The sequence below is a fragment of the Eupeodes corollae genome, chromosome 2, assembly GCF_945859685.1.
Source record: "Eupeodes corollae chromosome 2, idEupCoro1.1, whole genome shotgun sequence".
In the NCBI taxonomy this organism is placed as follows: domain Eukaryota; kingdom Metazoa; phylum Arthropoda; class Insecta; order Diptera; family Syrphidae; genus Eupeodes; species Eupeodes corollae.
The window spans coordinates 86,887,682-86,911,575 of record NC_079148.1 but is presented as its reverse complement, the minus strand read 5'-3'; the positions used below and the strand labels follow the sequence as shown (position 1 = coordinate 86,911,575).

General features: G+C 32.3%; 1 protein-coding gene across 4 annotated transcripts in view; it reads left to right on the top strand.

Moving 5' to 3' along the window:
- Nucleotides 1–23,894, top strand: part of LOC129947596 (diencephalon/mesencephalon homeobox protein 1-A-like) — a 147,183-nt gene that overhangs the window by 97,358 nt on the left and 25,931 nt on the right. The gene's annotated exons all lie outside the window — the stretch shown is intronic.

The following is a 23,894-nucleotide window of genomic DNA, read 5'->3' as shown; positions in this document are numbered from 1 at the left end:
AGTTATTTGTTGCTTATAAGATAATTAATTTAATACACAAAACAATGAAAGTATGTATTTCAAAAATAAAAATATGTAGCTGAATAAAATCAAAATAGGCGTTCCAAGGTATATTATCTGCTTTTCCTTCGATACAAAAGATCTCAACTTTTCAAAGTGGTCGAAAATTTATATGGTATAGGCAAAAACATTAGAAACAATGCCTTTCCAATGCCAACACTAATTTTTCTTAAATATTATAAACTAACACTACATATACTCTGCACATGTTTATAGCTTGTGCATTATTCATTTTCAACTTTAAATACAATGTACTCGTATGTTCAGATGCTGTAATCTGAACATAATCAAATGATATGGAGTGTAGACTGTTGTCAATAATAATTTCAATAAACAAGCAATAAAGTAGGAAAATGTTAGGATAGGGGAGGATATAATACTCTTTTGTATACTTTAAATTTAAACCACATTTATAAATTTAATTTTCAAGAGCTTTTGTGTTTTGAAAATTCAACTTAGAATAGCAAACATTGTAATGGTTAATGAATTAATTTATATACCTTATGTCGTGATTGCCAACATAATCCTGAACGAAAATATATACCATATACCTAAATATTTGTTCACATTTTTATAATATCGTTCTAAAGATATCGATACCTTTCTTAAGAATGTTCCACATTTGAAAGCATGTTTGATACTTATACTTATCTTTTCCTGATCGCACTACAACGCAATCAAAAAAGGAACTAAAACATGAGCTGTGTTAAGCTAAAGCTATATACATTTCTGTATTAAAGATGCATCTATAGACGTTACACGCAACTATTTAGCTGTGCTTTCAATGTTGTTTTTGATTGTTTCCCTTGGTGAATTCCAATACAAATTTAAATCGGTATGAAGTTTTAGGATCTTCGTGTCTATGAAGATGTTTGGTCGTATTTTCTAATACTCAACAATTTGTATTAAATACATAAACAAATACGAATTTGTTTAAACTTTGAAATAATAATAATATAATAAAATATGTCAGCTTTACAATTATGAAAACAAATTAATCCAAAACGATGTTAAGTTCTTGCAATCGGTCTGATTTGTCAAATTGAAAATTTGTACATTTCTCCACGTTTCAAGAACCCTAGAATCTAAATCTAAATAAAAGATTTTAGAGAGATGTCTGTGCATGCTTGTGTACGTGCGTTCGTACGTCTGTCCGTATGTCTGTATACGTCAATACGTTCGGAGAGCTGTTTTCGTCGTTCAAACCTCAAGAACCAGTAGAGATATCGACTGCAAGTAAATTCTTTTGTACAAATACTAATGCAGAAAGAAACAGAAAAATTGCGGTTAACTTAAAATATCTCACGAGCCAATAATGCTAGCGACTTGAATTAATTTTTATATTGTATAATGTGACGTGATATCAAATTAATACAATTATATTATAATATATATATAATTGTATTATATATATATTACAATACAAAAAAAAGTTCAATTAACTGTTTTTTGTATAAATCAAAAATACTTTCAAAAATAATTGTCACCTCGAACAAATAATTATTTTAAAAATAAAAATATATAAAAAGCATTAATAAAACTTGTTAAAAATTGATTTTCGACTCAAATATCTTTTAAAAAAACTAAATTTCATTATTCAATTAATTTCATCTTATAGAAATAGTCAGTTTTGCATACAAATTAAAATCGCAAATCGGTAAAAATTGGTGTTCGATTCTTGATATCTCGTGAATAAAGTAAGATATTGTCTTCAAAATGATTTCATTGTGTGCCAAATATTTGTTGTGCACGTTAGGTAACGGCTTTAGAAAAATCCAATACTTCTTTTTTATATAATAAATTAAAACTTTCAAGAATTGCTACTAAAATTGGTAAAAATTGGGCTTTGACTAAATATCTCCCTAACAACAACAGATTTTGAATTGAATTCTTAACTTATTTTATCATGTGCAAAATATAATTGGTAGTTTAAAGATTAAAGTAGAATAAAGTTAAAATTCAAGTTACAAAACATGAAAACCTACAAAATTAATGAAAAACTTAAGAGAAATAGTTTTCGATTCAAGTATAAGGATAGTTTGTTAAAGTTTTAAGCAAAACAAATGGACAGACAGGATGAGACTGTGGGTCATATCTTAGCCTCCTTTTATTTAAATGAAATGAAAGGTAATTCAACTCTTGTTCAAACAATATAGGGTTGTTTAAACAAAACCTGCCATAACCTAGGGTTGTCTGTTTTAAAAATGGTAAATCTCTGGTGAGCATAGACAATTGATCTCATGTGTTATTTAGTCAGTGGTTGGTTTAAATGAAAGGTTATAACTGCATAGGGTTAAAAAATAAATAAATAAATTGGGCCCAACAGTCCGTTGAGAACGAGGGCCTATAGTCACTTACAATTCCTGTGTGCGAGTACTGTTGTCAGGGATGGAGGGGCCCTACAGTTTTACGCCGGATCCGAACGGCTTATTTGAGAAAGCACTTTTTCATGACAAGAATTACTCTTGGAGAATTTGTCAATTCCTCACAAGAGGCAGTACCCGTGAAAAAACTTTAGATGGCATAGGCAGGGATCGAACCGAAGACTTCTGGCATGACAGTCCAACGCACTAACCATCATCCCACGGGTACTACACTGCAAAAGGTTATACCTATTGAAAATTTTGGTCCAAAATCTCCTTAATATCTAAAATGCGGCAGCCTTAGATTGGGCCAGTTTTTGGTTAAGCAACTTTATGCTATTGGACGGATATTTAAATGTGCTTTAATTTAAAATTAAAAGTGACTAAATGACACACGAGATCAATTTTCTACGCTTACCAAAGACTTGACAATTCAATCATATAGCAGATGAGAGTATGTACAATACATATATAACTCTTTAAGCCAAGCAAAAGGGATAGGATATAAGTAGGCAACGCTATTTTTTGTCCATCCTTATGTCATGCGGTCTTTAATTATATATACCCTATTTTTGTGCATAACAAATAAGCAAATTGAACTGAATTCACTCTTAGTTTGCAAATATTTTGCACCCTAAGCCTAAGAGCCTAACCAAAAAAGTTTTCATTTGAATTGACATTCCGTAGCATGCAAGTAATGGGTGCATTTGAAGAGAAAAAAAGTGAGTACTTCTCAAATTATGAGGAAATTTGAGTCATGATGATTAGGACTGTTAATAGAACCAGAAAGCAGGCAATAGATGAACGTCTACGTTCTTCCAGAGCCAGAGCTTTATTAATTCAAAGCGGTCTTTGTTTGGAAGAAGGAATAAGGGAATCATGGCAAGGTAGGTCTCGAAGAGCAAATAAAAGTAAAACATCTTTGAACGCCTTCAATTCTTGAAATATGTAAGCCTTGGTAAGGGCCGTATTCAAGGAGGGGACGGACAAAGGTTATATAGAGAGATCGGGTAACGTAGGCCTTTTAAAATTTCTTTGACTAACTCTTTAAAAGACCGAGGGCTGGGTTTGCTTTTAGTACTATATCATCTATATAAGCAATGACATTTATTTCTTGGTCACATAAGAGCCCAAGGTCCCGAATAACCTCAACAGAGAGAATGGGTTGGTTATGGAGAAAGTGCTGACGATGAGAAGTTCTTACTCGCCTTTCTAAAAGTGATTAACTAACATTTGTTTATATTTAGGCATAAGCAGTATTTCTTACACCAGACTAATAAACTTTCGAGACCTAGATGAATAAGAGAAGAATCATTTGTTTGAGGAAGTAATGGGGGCCGATAAATAAGGCAGATATTTAAAACATGTCAGAGGGAGAACGAAATTTCACATAACTTATTTCCTTTATTTCGAAGTGGAGGTCATCGGGAAATTCTTCTACGACGACTATTTGTATAGAAAATAAGTGGGTTACATTTGACCGGATCGTCAATTAGAATAAATAGTTTTGAGAAAAACAACTTTAAGGATTTTTGTTAAATTGTTCTTATTCGTAAATATACATATTATCTACAAATGGGAATACATAATTAGTGTAAGTTTTCTATTATTTGTATCAAAACAGAAAGCCAAGAGAAACATATGTGCACCAACGAAAGCGAACGAATTCGTCAAAATATGATATTTTAACAGTTCAACAGGTTAATAATCTTAGCTACATTGTTAGCTTTGTTTTATAAGTTAATAATAATAGTATGTATATTTACGGATTGCAGTACCCATGCGGAGGGATCATTAGTAGTGCGTTGGACTGTAATGCTAGAGGGTTCAATCCCTGTTTGTGCCATCTAAAGTTTTTTTTTTATCAAGGGTACTACATCTTTCGAGGAATTGAAAAATCGTACAAGAGTAATTCTTGTCATGAAAATTGCTTTCTCAAATAAGCCGTTCGGATTCGGCTTAAAACTGTAGGTCCCCTCCATCCCTGACAATATAACTCTTACACAGAAATAGTTGAGAGATGTAAGTCAATAATACATAATTCTCAACAAACTGTCTCGTCACCTAATTTATTCTTTTATCTACTTATTTCAATTATAATGCAATGCAATGTAAACGTAAAAAATACTGTACTTTGAAAAAAAAATTATCGAGTTTATTCTCATTAATTAAGTTATCTCTCGGATATGAGACAGAATAAGGTTTGGTTTACCAATAATTATGACTGAAGACTGTGAACAATAAAAAAAAAGTTACTGAAAGTAACTGTTTTTTAATGTCTTATTTTAGACACCGTTGATAGTTTCAGTTTTCGTAAGAATGTAACAGTTTGATTTCAGAATTCTTCAAGGCTCAATTTTAAGAATCCACTTACTCTGAGAAGACAATACTTTTTTTGGAATAAACTTTAAAACAAAAATAGTCTACTTGTCGCATTATGAATAGAAACACATATTACAAAAATCGGTAAGATATGAGCTAAGTCAAAATCATTTCAAAGAAGAAAATGTGTGTCAGTTATTTTATAGTGTAGATGCATCTTTATGTTCAAACTCTAAAATCTTTGTATTTTTTTTTTATTATTTGTTACAAACAAAAGACTTTGGCCAATGTTGTTTAACCATTCACTTAAATTAAAGTGGAGAAGTTTTGCCTAATTTAAAAAAAAAAAAACGGGATGGCCTCTGCACAAATAACATTTCATCTGAACCTCAATTTGACGTGCATATGTCATCGAATTTAGCATCTAATACAAGACTTATTGTTATATCCAAGCTTAACTGGTGGCAGTTCTGTTAGTTAGGGATTGTGATTATTTTAGAAACTTTTCAACCACCTGCCGTGCCAAAATGATTAACAAATTTGTCTGCGGTCGACAGATTTTCTATTCTCCCTTACCACCAATCAAACCAACCACCCACATCCATACGTTAGATGTTTTCACAAAAGTCTTATGATGACGCGCTGGCGTTGAGTGAACATTTAGTAACCAAAGTGGGATACCAGAGAAAAGCAACATCCCCAAGTTTGCCTGAGGGTGAGTTTACAGTGAATGCCATTTTAGCCAATGCCAATACCTCACCTTTAATATACAGGTTTGGGTTCATCAGCCTGAACCGTCGTCGTTGTCGTTGTTGTCGTCGGTCGGCTGGCCGGAATGATGAGTATTGAATGGGTGAAAATTGCCATAAAAACGGTGTATAATGGACGTGTTAAATGTATACAAGCTAAGAGAGAATATTATGTAGAAGCTATTTGGAAAAGGTGGAGTTGGATATGCAATAGAATAGGGAAGGAGAACGACGACAAATTGTAGTTGTTTGCGATTGTGGTACGAAAAAGGAAAGTTATGTCGTTGGATTTCGTGTGTGCTAGCGACAGGTTAATTGGTTCCAGATAACAAGAATTCATGGAACGCCTATCAATATATAGGACAAGAGAACTGGTGCCACCAGAAATTTATAATAATTGAAGATTATGTTGAATCAAATTGGTTTATTCTTAACGGATAATGGTGGGCGTGTAATACAAGTCAATTGCCAGTTAATATAATTATGTAGTAAATATGAATGTAAATGTTGGCCTTGAGTTGAAAATCTTTCTTACTGTTGTTTTATAGTGAAGACGTACATCACTAGAGAAAAGAACGGTATCAACACGTATAGATCCACTGTGATAGCCTAAAGTATGGTAATTCCCTTTTTGAAGAATTATCTGCCTACGATTCTTTTCTTGTGTGACATAAAAAGTGGGCAGTTCTTATTCTTCCTCGTCAGTGCATTTGCACATTTTATCGGTGATAAGCTGAATTTTCTTGTGACTTGATATTATGCTTACAAGCTGGTCGTACACATTTTTTGTCTAAATGCATAATTGAACGGGATCATAGTTTTTTTACATTTGGGCCATATTTCTTTGATTTTTTGAAGTATCTTGTCGCCAATGATTCGTTTTAATTCCTCGCAATCTTATCAGCTCTATCTTACTCAGTTGTACCTGACCCAGTATAGTCAAATGTTCTGCTGTTCGTATTAAACCCTAAGTTCCTGACGACAGAAAATTGCAAGCTTCGATTTGATTGTTGTGTCTGCTGGGTTTCTACTGTGATCGGGAAGTCTGAAGGAGCTGACAAGATCAAGTATTTTTCAGATAGAAAACCGGCAGCTACTCCAGCATCCATTAACGGTTGGTTCAATTTTTGACTGTAGAGATGGTTAAGAATTCCGTGCCGCTGCTATCAACTTCATAATAAACTGGATCATAGGCGTAAATTACTTATTTGATTCCATGGAGTTTAAGTTTGGAAGGAATCTCGTTCATTATCTGCTATGGAAGAAATTGTTAAGCTGTGAGAAACCGCGGTGAAAAGAAACTTATAGTCCATTCTATCCTTTCCACCGTTGTCACATCCAACAGAAACATGTTTTAACAGTACGTTTTGTTGACTGATTCGTTATTGACATGATTGCAGCTGTAGAAGGTCTAAACTTTCTCAACATTATTTTATCCATTGCCCATTATGCCTCCAACGGCCTCAATAGAAACCTTATACCAGAACTAAACAAATATTTATAATTTAAAACAAAAATAAAGACCAAAGTAAAACCCCGTAACAACTTTCTTCTACAAGATAGATACGTAGATATTTTTTATATTCTGTGTTTAAAATAATTTTGATATTTACATAGTTATAACTTGTGAATAAATGTTTAAGACATGATATGGGACTGTCGTCTGCCTGAGGGGCATTATTATTTACATATTGTAATTAAGTAATTTGAAATATTAAAACATAATTATTATTATTAATTTTCAATTTTCACTTCAAATGACTATAAGACAGCAATTGTAATGGAATAATGACTTTTAGATTAGTAAAATCAAAATAGACATTTTATATTTTTTTTAATTTTAGGAACTTTTAGTTTAGTGAAAACAAATTTTTAGGACTTTTTTTTGTAATATTTGATATAATTATAATATATGATTATTATATATATTATTTGATTAGTTAAATCAAAATATTTTACGAAATTTTATTGAATTCCATTGAATTTAATCGTAATTATACCATAATTTGAGAGGATTTTTAATAAAGATAAAGGACTTTTAGATTAGTCAAATCAAAAAGAATATATTCGGTAAACGGATTCTTATGCTTGTTATTGGTTGGAATCAAAAATGTTCATCGAAAATTCGGGCTCTGTATTTTATAGCTTCTTTGTAGAATTCGTAAAGGCGTTCCCAGTTCGCACCATTCAGATAGTTCATAACCTCTTACACTTTCAGAAAGCTTTTTTCAAAGTAAACACGACTTATCTTCGTCAGCATTGGACAAGCGCCTAAGATGTGTAATACATCCTCTCTCTCATTCTGATTACAGAAGGTGCAAAGATCGATAACCTCGTTACGATGGGGCCTAAGTTTATCTTATCTTAAATATGGATCCAATAATAGAATTGTTATATTCGCTGGTGAAATATTTTCTGTCGTTGAGACTTTGAATAATATTGCCTTTCCGTTGATGAGCGAGCTTTTTCAATATGCCCATACCTTTCATTATTATCAGTGACGGATATTACTTGGTAAAGCATCTTCTTCAATTGAACCGCATTCATACTGCAATTCAGGGTCAAGCCACCGTCCGCAGCTAATAAGTTCCAAACTTTAAGAACCCACTTTTTTGTTTGAAACGCATTATCTTTCTCGGTAGCCTATGCTCCTCCATATTTAATACTCTCACAGTGTAGTCAAAATTAAGTTTAAGGTTCGAAATAAACGGTGACGGAAAATCAGTTTCCGAATAATACACATTTTGGGGCATTTATCGGCAGAACGAATATTTTAATTAAGAAAAAACGCAATAGGCTTTCAACTAGCTCATACTTCTGAACTCTCTATACCTGCGCACCATAAAACATGATAGCTTGGGCAGTAGCATTAAACACGCATTATTTTAAGTCAGTAGCTATTAGTTTGTAATTATACATTTTTTTTCCAATTTACACATATTGCCGATTTTGCCTTATTTAGTTTGCTTTTGAGATGTTTTTTCTAATTTTAAAGCAAAAGGGAACACCGCTCCTAAATAAATATAAGACTTAAATACGTCTTAAGTTTTTTCGCCATATTTCCATTGCTCGTCTCTCGCCGTTCTGCCAGATCCATTCTTACAAACCAGGATTTGATTAACTTCTAGATTCCACACTTGGAAATATTCTTCCAGTTTATTGATCATCAACTGGAGAGCATTCGGTGACTCTGCAAGAATGACAATTTCATCGGCATACGTGATCGTGATTTGATCCGTTTGTTAGCAAACTCCACTCCACAATTGATATACTCAACCAAATCATCTAGAAAAAGTGCAAATAACAAGGGGCTTAGATTACAGCCTTGTCTCACTTATTGGTTCACTTCAATCCTCTCTGATTTTTCTTTTCCATTATAAATGTATGCTATGGTGTTTTGGTACAGTTTTTCCATAATTTGTTGACACTCCTAGGTTAAGTAGCTTCTATAGTAAAGCGTTTCTATTGAAAGAATCAAAAGCTGCTTTGAAATCGACAAAAAAATCGTATAATTTTTTATTTTGATCGAGTTTCCACTGCGCAAGTGAACGAAACACAAAGATATTTTCCACTGTGGAATATCCCCTACGAAAACCGCTTTGAAATTCGCTAAGCTTGTTTTCATCTTGCACCCAACTGTTCAGTCTTTCGTGAAGAACAATTGTGAATATTTTTAAGGCTGCATTCAGAAACGATATTCCTCTATAATATGTATATATGGTCTTCTACATCACCCTTCTTGTAGATTGGCATTATTAGGGCTTCAAATAAGTGATCGGAGAAAGTTCCAAATTTGAGCATAATGTTAAGCGCTTCCCTCAATTTAATCTTAAACAAAATTGTGCTATTTTTAAAGAACCCAGCTGGTATACCATTTGATCCAGCGACCTTGGCATCTTTAAGACTTTGTACAACACAACTCAATTCATCTTTAGTTGTATTATTATCGAGTTTCTCAATCCAAGTTGATGATTGTGCATAACTCCAAGATATTTGTGTTGAAGAATTTAAAAATGAAGCAAAATGAATACTTAACGCCTACAATGACATTGCTGCTGAAACTTTTACTTTAGAATTTCCATTTAGTTTCCTCGTTATAGCCCAAAACTCGGCTGAATCTTTACTTCGACTTAATGAAATCGCTTAATTTTCCTCATACTTCTTTTTTCTTCTTTACATGTATTTTTGTAAAGTTTGTTAATCTCCAAGTAATCTAACCTTACACTTTGAATTTCATACCTTTTTAGGAGATTAAAAAGAGCTATAATGATCTTTTCCTCACATGAAAAGTCATACCACTCATTTTTTGTAGTTAACTTGTTCTTATTTTTCATACATCTCGCTGCTTTCCTAACAATTCGTTCAAGCTTGCAGATTGAAACAAACTTAAAAGAACTCCTGGTTCAATGCCTTAGCTCAGTTAATTTAGTTTCGATGATTCATTATAAATTCGCCGTTGTATGTAAAAAACATCTATAGAAAAGCTTCCTAATATATTCTTTCCATCATAATAAATAATAAATTTTACTCAAAAAATCAACTAAAGTTAAATGCCAAACCCCTTTTCGTTCTATTTCTTGCTTGCTTTGAAAAATAACAAATTACGGTGTTGTCAGTCTGTTAATGAATCCAAAAGAAAAAGAATGTTTAGCTAATGGCCGAAAAGAGTTAAAACATTTCTATGAAAGGCATTCAAGGGTAGGAAAATGAAAAATAAAAACGTTCATATCTGTCGCTAATTGTTGAACAAGCAATTAGTTATTATCATAGCTGAGAAGGGAAAATTGGATAAACACATTTTGCTTTTGTGAAAAAACCAGCGTTTTAAAAATATTGATTTATTTCGTGTTAAGTTTTTAAGCAATTTGCAGTGAAAAAAAAATCAAAACTTTTTTGCTTGATTTATTGCAGGGCTTATTTGTTTATGTAATTTTTTGGTTAAATTATGTATGGAGTATCATGTTATTTCCAGATAGGTATAAACAAATTGTAGATATATAGGATTTTATCTACAATATGGACGCGTAGTTTGATATTTATGCTGACCATGGAATAGAAGAAATATTGAATTCTAAGGTACCTTTCGAAATAATCTACTGTATGTAAAGAAGGTTCGTTTTTCGGAGCCTTGTTTGCCGCCGAGAAGTATGTAGCACGTGCGGCAGAATTATCTATTTTAACATTTTAAAATTTAAATAAATAGATAGGTGGTGATAAGTATTTAAAATGTCATGTGTAAAAATACATTATACATGCATATGATTAGCAAAATTACAGCAAAATAATAACATAATAAAGTCTCCTTTGGTGAAGAGAAAATACACCATATTCCCTCATTATCTTATCAAATGTCAAACGAGCCCAATCATTAACACATTTTTTTTACTTGCATACAAGATATACAACGCTGAGATGCTTGAATACCAAACCTCCAATTTGATGAGTTAGCAATTTTCCGTATGTTTAAGTCTCAAGTGGTTGATGACGATAAATGTAGGTGTGAGTTTTTTTCTTTGGCTGTCCCTCATTTTCATTACTAAGAGTTAAAAGAAGTATAGTGAATTTTTTAAAGTTATATAGAAGATACATAAATGAGATCGAAATTCCAAAGAACTAATTTGTAGACTCCCTGTTGAAAGATTTCCTTTGTTAAGACCAACCAGAAGCGGTGCGAGGCCTTTCGGTGTTCGGCATAATATGCGGCCCGGGGTAGTGACGGCGCCGCAACCCAGCACATACCAGGGCCTCTAAAATAAATATATCTGGGACAGGGTACGATATTTTAGCTTGAATCAATCCTTCTTACTTTAAAATTATTAAATTTTATCCAACACATTGTTTTCAATAACAAGAAATATTTTTAGAAAAATTTAATTTTTTTATTTTTATTTACAAAAATATATATCTACTAAATTATTATTACGTAGATGCCAACAATTGTTTTCATTGAAGAACTGTTTCTTAAAAACGAACAGATAGTGACTTACTTTTCAAATACTTCGTACTTAAAACACATTAATTCAATTATTAATGATTGCATATGCTTTTGGACGTTCTTTAAGTTCAAATATGGCATCCCACTTCCTTTTTATCATTAAGAGTAGGGCCCCAAGAATTTCGTATTACACAATCTCCAGCCTGATCAAGCACCCACGAGACGCGCCGGCCGCCTCTGAGATAAATGATGACGACGAAAGGTCTATCTCTGCCTTTCCAATCGATGAAGCCAAGAGCTATCCCAAGCTATTTAAAAAATTGAAATATTACATATTGTAATTTCTTCTGCTTCATACAAAGTGCAATTATAAAAACCTGATGAATTAACTATCAAAATGATATGATCTTTTTCCAGTTGAGCGCACGCAATTCTAATTTTTTTAAGGCGAGAATGCTTATTTAAAAAGTTATTTAATTGGACATTTGTAGTTAGTTCTGGCACGAAGGCGTGAACACGAATAAATACAATTAGATAATTTAGATGTAATTATTGTTTACTAACAAAAAGCGTGAAAAAATGTTAGGTTATCGAACCAAAAACATAAACTTGAGTAATTTTATTATAACCATACACGTAAAAGTAGGCCCCATGTGTGTTTCTTTATTTACACTTTTCATAAGTAGGCATAAAGTAGGCTATCAACTCGAGTACTTTTACGGAAGTACATATGTTTTGCACATGTACAAATTGAAAATTAGAATTTCGCTTAATTTAATTTTAATTTTACTAAAATTTCCTGTTATTCTTCAAATATAAATTAATGGTATAATATTACAATGAAAAAATAATCAGGCAATTTCTTCAAAACATCGGTACAATGTTTGTCAAATTCACACGGCCCAGTCATGATTGGCCACCAACATGCTCCAAAAACTGGAACAAATAACCTCTACACAAACAGAAACATAGATATAACTTCGAAAGTTATATACTTTTCACACCAAACCCAAAACCCGGTTTTCGTGAAATTATATAGGTTTTGGTCGATAACCTACATCTAAAACTCAAGTTTTCCTAAACCTTATTCGTAGAGCACAAGTTTTTGTAAGCCACTAGTTTTGTATACATAGGGCACGTTAAAACTAGAAGAAATTCAAAGATAAACTAAGGTTAGGTTAGGTTAAAGTGGCTGTCCATGATGGAAACGGACACACTTAGGCCATTTTAATGGCCCATTGTAATACCACATGAATCTTGAGACTTCCTCCTAAGCTCAATGGAATCAGTTTGAGTCCTTTACGAATTGTGATAGGCTGATTATGTTGATATGATTTAGATCGTTAAAGGATAATTCTTGAGTTTTTGACCTAGAGCAGGGCATGTACAGAGAAGTTGAAGACCTGTTTCCTCCCGTTCCTTGTCCGTACAGCTTCTGCAAAAGTCATTTGAGAATACGCCTAACTACGTGTACCACAATGGCACTCCTATAAAGGCCCTTAACTTTCTCTAGCTTGGCTATCTTCCAGTTATGCGTCGGCAAGGATGGATTACAAACATTGATCATCTCGAAAATGTCCTCGATACCAAGAGGTTCGATTAGAATACAAATGCGGGCTCTAGGTCTCCTTAGCGACAAACTCGAACTTTTGCACCTGGAGAAACATAACCTAACCGTCTGACAGCATGCTTGTAATATAAGTAACAAGACCTCTGATCCGGTTTTGGTGTCGGTATGGCCCCCTCAAGAAACCTTTTGCGTTTCATCATGGACGGTTTGCTGCGGGGTCCTTTTAGCATCCAATGATCCTCCAGAGGCCTTAAAGATTCTCGCAGCTTGCCGCCTCTGTTTGTATAGGCTTTTCAAGAATTTTCCCTTTTCATTTCACAACCTCGCCACTACTGGAATTAGGTATTGCTACCTTGAACTAGACAAAACAAACGTTTCGAAACATTCGGCGCTCAATCTTATGTAAATAAAACAGATGTTGACTGATGTCAGAAATATTTCACGTTGAAATTGTTAAATTTTAGTCCACAACTGCAGAGGTTTCAGATACCTACATAAGTAATATTATTTTTACAATATTGCAATAATAAGAATTATTGTTCCTTATTTACAGAACATGAAGAGAAAAAAAAATCAAGAAAACAAAACTTTGGGGTATCGAAGAAGAGTAATTACTGGAACTGTGGTCCGAAAAGGAACCAGAACTACATGGCAATGGGAAAAATGGGCATATTTTTAGGAGTTATCCGTTATTTGAGGGGCGGGGTCCAGTACAATTCGGACAAAATAAAAATTAAAATATAATCTCAGACCAAAATTAAAGCTTTTCTTTTTTTCGAAGTTATAGAATTTTCAAAAGAAAACAATTTTTTTTTCTAATGAGATAATGCAAAACAGTTTTACAAAATCTTAACATTTTTTTCAGGCTTTCCTTTATCAATTTCAATTGGGCAGAATGCATTGTAATCAAAAATAATAGTTCAAGGGTAAATTAAACGTTTACTTACAAATTTTGCATCAATACAAAGCTAGATAGTCAATGCTGCAAAAATTGTAATTTCAAACAATAACGTGTTAATGTCCAGCGTAAACGATTTTCGAGTTTTAGAAAACACTTTGCCGAAAACTAGGTTTTGGGTTTGGTTTAAAAATTCTATTAAGGGGATTAGCCGAAAAATGATGTTTAAGAAATAGTTTTGAAAAGAGCAAATGGGTTCTAGAACTAAATCCAAATGAGCCGAATTCTAAACGACATTTCTCGGGAAAACTATTTCCCTCCCTCTCATTCTAAATAAAAATGTCGGTGGATTTTGTTCCCTTTTTAATTTCCCTTTTTCTAAACATGCTCGAAAATGGAAACAAATACTTAGGGATAGAAGTGGCCATTCTAAATGTCAAAAAAAAAAATACAAATTTATTTAACGTGAGTTTGCTCCAACACTTTAGCGCTGGATAATTACGATAAATGAAATTTTAGTTTTTTCTGTTTGCAATTTCAATTATTTTTCAGTCAAAAGCAAATTACAATGGATCTCCTGCAAATACTTTAAAGGAAAATGTTCTTCTTTTTTTTTTAAGAAAACCAAAGAATTGAAATAGATAAATTCTAAATGAAAGTTTATCAGTAGCACAATATTTTGTTCTTACATTTACGATGTTAGTTCCTTTAAAGAAGGGGCAATGATCCATACGTGAATTGCATCAACGATCCCTACAATGCCAGGAAAGTTATGTTTTGAGAAGGAGGCCAGCACAAGTTTTTTTTCACGGGTCTTTTGCAAACTTGTATCCATTCTCGAAAAATTGTCTCCTCTAAAACGTTTTAGACTCCGGAAAGCACCTTGGCCAACACTGAAGTTTTGTCCCACCTCCGTTTGGTATCCTCCTTCAGCGAATGAACAAAAACAAGCCCTCAATTTTATTAAACTCTTTTTTAGCTAGATCGTATGGCCTACAGAAAATATCCAGCAAATAAAATAAGCCTTTGTGAATTTACGAACTGTTCCTCTGGGATCTTCTAACAGCCTTTAGTCGTTGATGTTCTTATCACTCATTTTTCCATTTAGTCTACTTACATACATTTTATGCAAAAATATCACTTTCAAAATGTTTGTTTTTCTTTTCTGACACTTTTACATACATTCTTCTGTCAAACACTTCAGAGCATAGAAAATTTTCATTCCCGAGTTTGGAGGAAACAATTGTCCCGTACATTTTGGAATACAAATTTTACTCTTGGAAGAACAAGGGGGAATTGTTTTTCCCGGGAATATTTAGAGTTGGGCTAAAGATATTGTTGTTAGCAAAAAGCACGTTTTTGATCTTCTTACAGTAGCGAATATTTCTTAGTATGCAACAATGGGTCGTTTTATGAACAAAAACTCTTGACATGAGCTCTCATGGTTTATGATAACAATATGAGTTTTTCTCAAGCTATAACGGCATTTACTTTAACATCTATATTAATCAGTAGTATACAACTGATTGTTGGTCATAGCACTGAAAACCCATCACTCAGCTTTTAAAATATTGTATAGTTCTATTTAATAAGTACAATAGTCCTTAAGTGTTTCACTTAAAAGTTTTGAGTTTCAGTACGTCTTTTAACATAAAATACATTTTAAAAGATCAAAGCTGCCGCAGCTTATGACTGTTTTTATTTTAGCATGGAGTACCTTTTCAGTTTTGTTTAAGAAATAAATATTCACACAATGAATTCAACAATATCCTTACCTATGCACATTACAGTTTATGAACGAATTATCACCATATTTAATTTGTTAAGGGATGCTTTGCTCATTGCTCACGCCCGATTCATAAGGCTGGCTCAGCAAAAAACATTAATGCAAATTGTCAACAAAATATTAATGCAAATTATTGAACCGTAAATTTATTACATCAAATATTAAAAGTAAGGTAGGAACATAGCTTGTTGTGAGAACATTTTTAAGCCGTTAAAATTTTAAAAGTTTGAAAATAAAAGGTAGGTTATTATTACTAATTTCACTGATCGAAAAGTTTATACTCAAAAATTCATTTATATGCACAAGGTTTTATATAACTGGCATTTCGATTTAATTCGTAATTAATTAACAACATGGAATCTCAATTACATTAAACTTTAAGTCATGACATTTGAAGTCGAAATATCCCGAAAAGGCGTGTCGCTAACAATGATGTATGTGTTCCCATTTGGTCAAGCCCTCTCAAATTGATTTATAAAAAAAATGTACAGTAATTTTCTCAAAAGCTCCTTACGAAATTAAACAAATTGGATTTTTGTGTATGTGCAACCACAAATTTCAAAAGTCAGACCATGATATCGTATCGTTACTAAAGTTCTCCAATTGATTCCACATTACATTCGAATCATCCTTCTCTATGAACCGATAAAAATAACACATATAAGTATATGTACCTACCTTCATATAAACGCCCCCAAAACATTGGACTTCAACTATACAAAAGTAGCAAGCTATTCCTTATGAGCATCATCATCATCGGCATCGCATCCTTCGCAGGATATCAATTTACTGATTGAAACCACAACAGGGGGAAGAAAATATATTTGTATGTACATAAATACGTGGTTTTCGATAGTATCTGAGGAGGAATACCGCCCTCCTTGAAAGATAAAGTTCTCTCATGTTCTTTTATATATTTTATTTGTCTGCAAGCGATTCCTAACAGCTCCACTTTTACTCTTATTGATGGGCATATACAAACGAATCGCGTCAAAAAACGTTAACCTCTATTCCGATATCCGTCTTCATTTCATTGAAGATAATATAAAATAAAATGTCCTTTCTTACATTTTTTCGTTGTAGAATTAGAAAATTTATTTATTGTGTTACTCGTTTGTTGAGGGGTGGAAAGAAGCAGGAATGTCGGATGGTCTATTTACAAATTTGATTTATTGAATCGCTTTCAGTTTAGCGGACAATTTTAAATCTACTTTATATCCTACGAGTACATCAAGATTAAAGATGAAAAAATTGCCCAAGCTCTACTTCCTTGACTAAGACTAAGACTAAGACTAAGACTAAGACTAAGACTAAGACTAAGACTAAGACTAAGACTAAGACTAAGACTAAGACTAAGACTAAGACTAAGACTAAGACTAAGACTAAGACTAAGACTAAGACTAAGACTAAGACTAAGACTAAGACTAAGACTAAGACTAAGACTAAGACTAAGACTAAGACTAAGACTAAGACTAAGACTAAGACTAAGACTAAGACTAAGACTAAGACTAAGACTAAGACTAAGACTAAGACTAAGACTAAGACTAAGACTAAGACTAAGACTAAGACTAAGACTAAGACTAAGACTAAGACTAAGACTAAGACTAAGACTAAGACTAAGACTAAGACTAAGACTAAGACTAAGACTAAGACTAAGACTAAGACTAAGACTAAGACTAAGACTAAGACTAAGACTAAGACTAAGACTAAGACTAAGACTAAGACTAAGACTAAGACTAAGACTAAGACTAAGACTAAGACTAAGACTAAGACTAAGACTAAGACTAAGACTAAGACTAAGACTAAGACTAAGACTAAGACTAAGACTAAGACTAAGACTAAGACTAAGACTAAGACTAAGACTAAGACTAAGACTAAGACTAAGACTAAGACTAAGACTAAGACTAAGACTAAGACTAAGACTAAGACTAAGACTAAGACTAAGACTAAGACTAAGACTAAGACTAAGACTAAGACTAAGACTAAGACTAAGACTAAGACTAAGACTAAGACTAAGACTAAGACTAAGACTAAGACTAAGACTAAGACTAAGACTAAGACTCATGTAGCCCAAGATTATCTTTGTTCATCTTTGATACAAAATTAAACCTAATGAAAATATGCCCACAAAGTTCTTTTATTTTAAATGAGAAATTAATATAAATTCAATATAAAAATAAACGCCAGTTATAGTCCCTGGGTTCTCTTAATTTCTCTTTTCTTGAAGCTAACCCCTGATACCTCAACCACCAACAATAAAAGGAATGTTGATCCTCTTATTATTCTATTATATTGTTATGTACTTATTCTCATAACTCTAAGCTTCAACCTTTAGAACTTAAACATAGCATTTTATTCACTTTCTGTCTATCAATATGGGGTTCTTTCTCGTTCAATAAGATGGATGTTACTGAGAGCCAAGATAAAACATGGTATGGGATGTTAATGGAATGCGATTCTCACACGCAAACATAAAGATGCTTTTGTGGTTTATTGTTCATACCGTTTCTGTCCTATAGTTTGGTGTCAGACTGTCATTCATTAAAATGGTATCAAGAGAATAATTGACTAATTCAGAAAAAGAAATGAGTCCTCAACTTTCCTAACCATTCATAGTTTTCTTCGATTGTATATGCTTTATATCTTTCCTTCCAAGGATTATTATACGAATTACTACGTGCTAGGCTGATTTATTTTATTGGTATATCTAATGCCAATAAGTCCTAAACAGAGAGGAGGGTATTTAATTTGGGTGGATTTTATTAGTTTGAATTCGTGACTATGCTTACCCTGAAGGGTTCAACTAATTTTTGAATAGATACCTTAATAAAGGAATTTTTGATTTAAAACTTCAAAATATTTTTAAATGTCCTTTTAATTCATTTTAATTAAAACTAAAGCGCATGTGATATAATGATGCACCATATTACGTATATGCACACGTATTCAGGTGTTGAAAATGTAACTGATAACTTATTTTTTGTTCATATATGAATTAAACTGACGGACGCGGACGGTAAGAATACAAGAAAAACTTATATAATTACTTGCTGTTCCGATTGCAATTGGAACATCCATAAGGGACAAACATACAGAAATCTAATTAAAATTCAACCCTCTCAATGGTCTTGTATCTATTAATCACCTTCTTCAAATAGAAGTCTTTTAGGCTTATGTAATATAATTGATAAATGAATGACAATGACAGAAAAGCAATGGATAATAATCATAGCCATGGCTGACATTCCAACAAATCGAAACAAAAGAAATAATAAACGCTTGGATTTAAAATTGAAGAGGACCACCCTATCGTTTTGAGCTGTAAGGCATTTCAAGCAGAGAGAACAGCTAGGGTGAATATGAGTTAAAGAGGCATAATGTTATAAGATAGAATAAAGGATATCTATAATTGTCATATAATTTTATATCAGTGGTGAATTCAGCTAGAATATATTTATGAGCTCTAATTATGAACATTCTAAATAATTATATGGTTATTTTCCTCATGGCGATGAGTCATAACACTCACAGGCTAGTTAACATTGCCAATAAGTTATAATTTTTTGAAAGATATTAGTTATTTTAAAATTGTTGGTAAAATAGTCTGATATAGATGTAGAAAAAGCTTTTGGCACAGCAAAATGTAAAAAGTAACAAGATTTTTCAATCTTTAAGTTCACATTATGTAAATGATACATACATCGACTTATAGATGTTTTCAAGTTCATATCTACTTACATCTTACACAAGATTTTGGAAAATTTCCAAAGATATGGCCAAAACTTTGTTTTTTCATACAGATATTAATGCAGAAAGATGCAAAAAGAATTCTTAAATATTGAATGGTTGTTTTTTTGCCCAAGCAATTTAAAAAAAAATTCGAAAATGTTGGTTAACCAAAAATATCTCACGATCTAATAACCCTATACCGACTTGAATTAAATTGTAGATACCAAACTAATAACATTAAAAATAAAATAAAATAACGTTTTTTATAAATCAAAAGAACTGAAAAAAATAATTGTCAACTCGAATATTTTACGAACAAAAAATGAGCTTATCTCCAAAAAAATTGTATGTAACAACGAATACCGTTTTTGACATGTGTGGTAAATTTTTTATAAATTTTTTGTTTATTAAAATTACAACCTAGAAAAATATTGCAAAAAATTGGTAAAAATTGATTTTTGATTGAAACATCTTTTCAAAAAGTTAGTTAGGATATTGGTTTCAAACTAATTTCAACTTCCAGAAAATATTGTTTTCAACTTTCAGTTAAATATGTATAAGAATCCAACTGTCAGGTTTTGTCATAAAAAATAAATCGTGAATAAATGAAGACATGACTTCAAAATATTTTCAATCTAATTTGTATTTGTGAATAAATAAGAAATAAAACTTAAAAAAAAAAGTTTCTAAAATAGGTTGGTTTCCAATTAAAAATCTTGAAATCAAATTATTTCATCATATCTAATTTATTGTTGGTAATTTTTATTTAATTTTCTAGAAAAAATCAAGTGACAACTTTTTTAACAAAACACAAAAACCAATAGAAATATAATTTGTTAAAATCTTAACCATGACAAATGGACAGACGGAATGGGAAGTTATCAGAGCGGGTGCACCCCAGGCTCATTAAGTAAAAAATATTATTATTAGCATGCTGTTTTTACGCTTAACATTTAATTTTCGTACATACATAAATAGTATCCGGTTTTTGAGATATCGAATTTTGAAAAACATTTCATTTAAATTACTCAAAAAAACTCTGTTTGCTATAACTCTAGTGCTATTAAAAATTAAAGCATTTTTTGTTTTTTCTTGAGCTTCTCCGCCGGTCTTCCAAATAGAAAGAAAAGCTTTAGAAAATTTTACTATGGGTGAAGTTCTTCAAACAAACTATAGCGGTATCAATACAAAATTCTTCAAAAATACTGATTTAAAAGGGAAGCAGATTCGATATTGTTAATTGGACAATATTAAATCTACATTTTTTGTTTATCACCAAACCCATTTTGTTGAAACCCTTCAATATTGACTTACAAAAGTAAACCACTGGAATGCTTCTGTTTGCAAAGTCATGCACGGTTTCAGTCAAATAAGATATTTGTTTTTTAATGTAATCAAAAATTCTAAAATTGTGCGACAGTTTCGTAAACCAATTTAATTCATATTGGTCTATAGAACCAGAATTTGCTACAATATTATTTTGCTGTCCCATTTAGGCTGGGTCACTCGATACTTACTGGATTGGAAGGAAAGATGTTAAAAACATGTTGGCACATTGGCACATGGGTCTGTAAATCGTTGTTTACATTCACTCCTATCCAAACTTTCATCAAAATCCCATTTATAAATAATTTAAATATCACACTTTTTACTTGTTTGGAAAGTTTCTATAACATGTTCTTTTTATTGGAATAAGCGACATTTTATAGGGTTAAACAACATTTAAAGAGCTGTTTTGGTTATGACCAAGTTCTCAGGATAGTATGATAATTTTTTTGTTTGCTTCCTATACCTGCACTTGCATATAGTTGTTTTACATTATTGCAGAATCTTTTAAAAGATTGTTTTTTAATTTAGTCAACTTTGCGTTAGCAACTATTGAAAGAACTTCATTCGCTGTAAATGAAATTATTTCTTGGACCAATTTCTTTAAGGCTTCTTTGCATTTTTGAACGAGTGAAGGACTTGACAAATTTAGGTTTTTCTTAAAATTTGAGATTCCAGCTTTTTTTTATGCTCGAAGTTGCATTTACTCCTCGTAGCTCAATTCTACGGTACGCAAATCTTAGTTTTTGTTTCTTTGAACTTGTTCTCAGTAAAAACAAAAAAAAAAGAGTAAAAATATTTTTTTGAATCAAATTCTTAAGAATAATAAAGATTGACTTAAAATTAATTTTATTTTATGAATGAAGTATTATTGTTAAAACTTGGTGTCAGTTTTAGATTTTTACTTAAATAATAACTTACGACCATTTGATACAAATTTACTTTTTACCTTTATAGATATCTTAAAAAAAAGTAAGTTTTGATTCAAAATTATTTCATTTGATACAAAATTGTGAAATAAAATAATAACATTATTAGAAGTTTTAATGTAAAAAGTATTGGCAATATTGATTTAATTATTTTTTCTGTGTATAGAAGTAGATTTTAAGTTTTACTTTATTAGGTTTTAAAAACGACATCTCGGAGGTGGCCACCGTTCTCATCAATGCACTGAGATAGTCGGAATTTAAAATTCCACTTTTTCCAGCATATCTGTGCTTATGTCGGCGATAGCAGCACGAATATTATTTTTAAGATGACGAAAGGTCTTTGGACGATCAGTGTATACACAGGAAAAAATCACATGGTGCTAAATCTGGCGATCGCGCTAGCAACTGAAATCGTCTCTAAGAGAGATGAGCCGTTCGGAGAAGTGTTCACGCAAAATATTCATTGACCTTCTTGTGTGAGATGTGACGCCATCCTGTTGAAACCACACTTCCCCTATATTCATTTCTTCAAGTTTGGGCAGAGAAAAATTGACAATCATGCTGACATAACGTTCAGAATTGACCGTAACTTCACTTTCGTTCTCTACAAAGAACCATGGGCCAATAATGCCGATTCTGGATATTGTACACCAAATAGTACCACGTTCTGTATGCAGAGGCTGATCATGAAGTTTTCTCGGGTTAGTGGGGCTCCAATATCGCATGTTTTGTTTGTTCATACATCCTGGAATATGGAAATGTGTCTCGTCACTAAAGAAAACAAGGGCGTCCTGAGGCATGTTTTCGAGGAAGGCTTCACATGCGTTTTTTCGAGCAACAGATTCGCGTAGATTAAGTTGTTGCACTACCAGTTTGTATGGGTGAAAATTAAATTCGTCATGAAGAATTCGTCTCACTGTGCGACTAGAAATCACTAAAGAAGCCGAATGTTTGTGTGCAGATCGCTTAGGGAATTTCCAAATCGCCGCACTTACCCTTTCGATGTTTTCTGGCGTCCTGACTCCTGATGGTTCTGGAAGGTCACTCTTGCTCTTGCAAAAATTACCTTCCAGAACTCACTTGCGCTCTAGCTTTGTTCAATGCATTGTTGATACTGAACTAGTCATAACGAAAACCTTAGATAACGTACATAAACCAACGCTCTACTATTAAAAGCCGCTCAGTTGCGAGAGTTTCAGATAAGGAAGTAACCACGCCCCACCCTGTACATATTTGCTTCAATTGACATGTCAAAATAAATGTTGTCGAAATGTGGACTTGTGATCTATAAGTAATCTTGGCGTCGTTTCAAAAGTCATGGAATCACTCATAAAAATTTAATAATAAGGGTATTCATGAAAAGCTTGCCGACAGGCATAATTTTTCGCCAGACGTTCACATAAACGTCAATCACAGAATTAATTGAAGAAATACAAGAATATTAATTTTTGTATTTTTTTTATTTGTTGTTTTGAAAAAATTGTAAAAAAATATGTCTTTTATACATTTCGCTATAGAAGAGTCTACCGCTTACAACATGTGAATTTACTTTTGATTAATATTCATCTCGTTTCTTTTATATGAAACTCTTTCTTTATTGATTTTTCAAACAATGGATTCAAACTCTTTCTTCAAATACATGTACACGGTACACACGACCTGGGATCTAAATGACCTGTCAAAAATTGTCCTTCGAATTACCTTCCATCATGGTCACCATTCATCTCGATCATTCTCAATAGCCTCAACATCAGCATGATAATCTAATGTTTGTGATTCACTTGAGAAATGCATCCAATATGCAAGTGTACATTTTCAATATGCATTTCCCAGTTACCACCCCAACCCATCATCATGCTTCAATCAGGAAAACCACTTACCTATACAAAACAAAGCCCCAAATTTTGACCAGAAGAGACAACCCTTTGTTCGTATGTAATTCAATTAAAAAATGTCCCCAATCCTTGATAAATACCTGTCGTCTATTGATTAATTTCACACAAGTTAAAATCAAATTATTATTACAGTTTGTTAACAAAATTATAATCAACTTCCATTCATTTGTGTTTCCTTTCCATGGATTTATTTCCATCGACCATTCAAATATAAATTTGTACTTATTCCAACATTGAAACATTAAACGGAGATACTTTTATGCATGTTTGTAATGGTGTTAAGTTGGACGGTATGATAGAAAGGATACAATCGAACAGGAATTTGAATTGTC